This window comes from Suricata suricatta, chromosome 12 (assembly GCF_006229205.1).
Source record: "Suricata suricatta isolate VVHF042 chromosome 12, meerkat_22Aug2017_6uvM2_HiC, whole genome shotgun sequence".
NCBI classification, from domain to species: Eukaryota; Metazoa; Chordata; class Mammalia; order Carnivora; family Herpestidae; genus Suricata; species Suricata suricatta.
The window spans coordinates 72,868,559-72,873,486 of NC_043711.1; positions in this window are offsets into that span (position 1 = coordinate 72,868,559).

Consider the following 4,928-nt stretch of genomic DNA (forward strand, 5'->3'; position numbering starts at 1 on the left):
CCTTTTCTTAAGATACCAGTCATACTGGACAAAGAGCTCACCTTACTTCAATACGATATAAGTGTAACTAATTACATCTGCAAAACTCCATTTCCAAATAAGTTCACATTCACAGGAATCATGAGTTCAGACTTCAACTTGACTTTTTGGAGGGCGCAATTCCATCCAAAACAGTCACCTGTGTCCTCTAGCTATTGTATGATGTCTCTAGTCTCTCCCCTTTGTGGAAGCATGGTTCATTGCATCCCCTCATTGAACTCACTTATCTTCATACAGAGTCCACATTTGCCCCACAAAACATGAATATCACTCTTTTCAAGGCCACCAATGATTCCTGGTTGCCAAATCCAGACTCCTCTGATCTTGAACTTGACCTCTTAGCACCACTGCACCGTTAACAATTGGTTTTTCTAGTCTCCTGTGCGATAGCACTCTCTTGACCTTTGTCTCCCATCCTTGCCTCTCTCTCTCAGCCTTCTTTGCTGGCATGTCTTCTTCTGGTTTTTTTTTTTTAAGTTTTTATTTATTTAAGTAATCTCTACACCCAACGTGGGGCCCAAACTCACAACACGGAGCTCAAGAGTCACATGCTCTTCTAATTGAGCCAGCCAGGCGCCCCTGGCATCGCTTCATGATTCTATAGTTTAAAATTCCCCAGAGATCAGTACCAGTCCCCTTCCCTTATCCTTTAGTACATTCCTCTTAGATGACCATCCATTCCCATATTTCTAAACCCCTTCCAAATCCATAGCCTATTTTGTTTTCTGAACCTCTGGACTCATATAACCCACACACATTGTTTTGTTTTACATGTCTACTTAGATTTCTAATAGGCTTCGCGAACTTAATGTGGTCAGACTAGAATTCTTTGATTTTCCTCTTAAACCAGTCCAGTTCTTCCCCCATTCTTCCCAATAAAGGGTATTACTATTTACCCAGTAATTCAAATGAAAACATCTAGGTTTGAGTTTTTTCTCTTGTGCCTCTCTTCCCTAACAACCTCTAACCCACCCCCATGTTCTACCTACTCCATCTTCACTGTTTACATCTTATATATCAACCTTCTAAAACAAGCTGTCATCATCTCTTACCTGATGACTAATACAACTTTCTAATTGGCCTGCTTATTTCCAATCTTGTTTTTCAGAATTCACTCTCCTTAAGGAAACCAGAGAGATTTTTTTTTAAAGGATGAAAATAAAAGGCATTCCCATGGCACTTGAATAAAAGCTCATCTCCTTGTTTGATTTACAAAACCTCTTGTAATCTGGCCTGTCTTCTTTCTAGCTTTATTTTGTGCATGTCTTTCCTTTACTCCCCATATACCAAGCCCTATGGCCTTTTTTTTCTAGCTTACTAACCCTTTGGTCCAGAAAGCTATTTTCCCTGGTCTTTGGCTGGCTAACTCTTTTCATTTAGACCTTAACTTAAATGTCACCTATAGAAAAAGGTCAAAGTAAAGCAGTTCTAACTAGTTCTACCTTCCCACCCTACTTTTAATATAATTCTATGATATCATTCATTGTCTCTTTCCCCCACTAGAATGTAAGCCCAGGAGAGCAGAGATCATATCTGTCATGCTCCCTATGTACATCTGTGGTCTACTGTCACAAAAAAGCCAGATGACAAATAGCCAAAAAAAAATTTGTGTTAAACAAATAGCATCTATTTTCATGAATTTGCATGTTAGAAATTTTGGCTATTCTTGGCTGGTGCATTTCTTCTGGCCTCAGTCGGGCTTATACCTCTGGCCAATAGCTCACTGTCAATTGAGATGATTCAGATGACTGGACAGCTTGGCTTGCTCACAAGGCACTAATAGGGGTGCAACTGTGAGAATAGGTCTCAGTGAAGAAATTCTTTATAAGCTTCTCATTATGTCATCATTGCTAACATCTAATTGGCCAAAGCAAGTCACATTGACAAAACCAGGGTACAAAGTAGATGGGCACTTGAATGTTATGTAGCAATAGACATAGTCATGGGGAAGGTGTGGTATTGAGACCACTAATATAATCAATCTACCCCAATATGATATCCCCAGCCCTTGTTTAATGAATGAAGGAATGATTCTTTCAAAATGAACAAAAGAACAAAAAATTAGTGAAAAAAGATTACTCTGGCACACACAGTTGTAATACCACAGTCCCAATGAAGGATTCTCAATTGGGGGTTTCAGAATGGGCTTCAGAGGGCTGGAGGATTTCTGAAATAGTATGTAAAATTAGGGAAAAAGTTGTCCTTCTGGGCAGACAGTAGCACATATTACAGTCCAGGCCACATCCACTCTCTTGCCTGGGTGCCATTGTGCAATACACAACTGTATGGAATAGCTCTGAGCACTAGCATCTTAGGATAAGTTTGAGTCTTTCTCTTCTATCTTTAGTATAGTTTCCTGGCTTGACAAAGGCTGTATCTGGGTGTTTGAATGTCCCTCTCTGCCTACTATCAGTGTTGATTCTCACAAGTCAATTATTTCTTGCCATGTCTATTAGAAGAAGAAAATGGAGATTCATTCTGTTTGGAAAACACCCAGCCTCCTGGTGTGTCCCCTAGGGCAAGTCCTTCTCAACTTCTACCTGGAAATCTACCTGCATTTTACTGTGGCCTTTATGGGGAATTTTTCTTTAAGTCCTGAACATAGATCAATTTGCCTCATCTTGAGAAGGCATCTTTGAATCAACACCAATCCCAAATGAATCACAAAGATATATGCAACTGAGGTTACCATAGGTAACATCAATCAAACATGGTACCTCATATTGGCCTCCCTAACTACTCCGTCTGTTTAAAACATTTTTTTACACATTCAGAAAGTCTCTAAAATGACAGATTCTTGTTTGGATCAAGGGAAGTCTCATTCCTAGGGAGATAGTATCTAACTTATTTCCGTGGACATCATAAATGATGTAAAGAGACTGTGTTCTCATTTATAACAAGTATTTTTGGAAACTTGATTTTCGAGTTTCAAAGAGAAGGAAGTCCAAACCATGGTAATGGTACAAAATGGACGTTTCTATGACTATGACTATGTCTGTCTTTTCATGCAGTTTTTAAATTAAATTATATCATAGCATCCTTCTTTTAAAATATTTTCTTACTTTATTTGGACACTCTAATTTCTTTTAATCACAAATAATCCATATCACAAGAAAGTGTATGGTGCATGGGTGGCTCAGTCTGTTAAGCACCTGGCTTTGGCTTCACCCATTTCACCCACCACCCGTCACACCTCTGGCAAGCACCTATCTATGAGCTTGTTTGTCTTGTTTTGTTTGTTTTTAAGATAAGATTCCAAAAATAAGTGAGATCACATGGTATTTATCTTTCTCTGTCTGACTTCATGCAGCATAATGGCTCTAAGATCCATTCATATGGTCACATATGTAAGATTTCATTCTTTTCTTATGAATGAATAATATTCCATTGTGTAAATATATATGTAAATAAATATTTGGACAACAGTATTAAGTATATAATATATTGCCATAACTTATATACTCCATAATGGTTTTCATAGTGGTTGCACCAATTTACTCCCATCAATGGTGCACAAAGGTTCCTCTTTCTCCACATTCTTGCCAACATTTGGTATCTCTTATCTTTATGATTTTAGCCGTTCTAACAGCTGTGAGCTGCTATCTCATTGTGGTTTTGACTTGCATTTCCCTGATGATCAATGACGTTGGGCATATTTTCATGTACCTTCTAGCCATTTGTATGTTTTCTTTTTTTTTTTATTTTTTTAATGTTTATTCATTTCTGAGAGACAGAGAGGCAGAGCACGAGCTGGAAAGGGACAGAGAGGGAGACACAGAATCTGAAGCAGGCTCCAGGTCCTCAGCTGTCATTTCAGAGGGGGACATAAAGCTTGAACCCATGAAATGTGAGATCATGACCTGAGCAGAAGTCAGATGCTTAACCAACTGAGCCACCCAAGTGCCCCCATATGTATGTCTTCTTTGGAAAAATATCTATTTTGATCCTCTGCCCATTTTCTAATCAGATTGTTTGGTTTGTTTGTTTGTTTGTTTAGCTGTTGAGTTGTATGTGTTCCTTATATGCTTTGAATATTAAGTCCTTATCAGATATATGATTTGCAGATATTTTCCCCCATTTCATAGGGTGCCTTTTCATCTTGTCAATGGCTTTCTTTGCTGTGCAGAGGTTTTTAATGTTTGGTTTGATGAGGTCCTCTGTTTGTTTTATTTTGCCTTTCCTTTTGTATCAAGTCCAAAAAGTTCATTGCCAAGACTAATGTCAAGGAGCTTACAGCCTATGTTTTCTTTTAGTTTTATAGTTGTATGTCTTACACATCTTTCATTCATTTTGAGTTAATCTTGGGATATGATGTGAGATAGTAGTCCAAAGGAACCTATACTTTTTTCTCTGGTTCCAGATCACTCTCTGCGTCAGTTCTCCAACAATTAACCTTAATCAGCAACATTAGAATTCCAGACAAGGCATTCAAGGCTGCTGGATTCTTACAATAATCTAAAAGGGTTTAGGTTGATAATCCCAGGATTAGCATTGGAAATGTTAATAGAGTTGCTGCGACTTTGAAGTCACATCTTAGCAACACCCCAGTCTTCTTTCATGGAAAGTTTTCCATAAACACATTATCCACCACTTGACCCTAGAGAACTCAGTTCATCATTTGCTGCTTCATTTACCATTTTAAAGACTTATTTTCTGCAGCTTCCCAGATTCATCCTGAATAATCAATAACCATAATTATTCTAGGGCCATGAAGAACTCAGGGAGAGTAAAACCACTTAGAAAAATATTCTTCTCTGAAGCTGAACTCAATACTACAACAATCAGACAGCTGATCTAGCTGGTATGTTTATTCATATTACTTTTATTTATTTACACTTTCTTTTTAAATGTTTTTTATTTATTTTTTTAATTATTTTTTTTATTTTTTA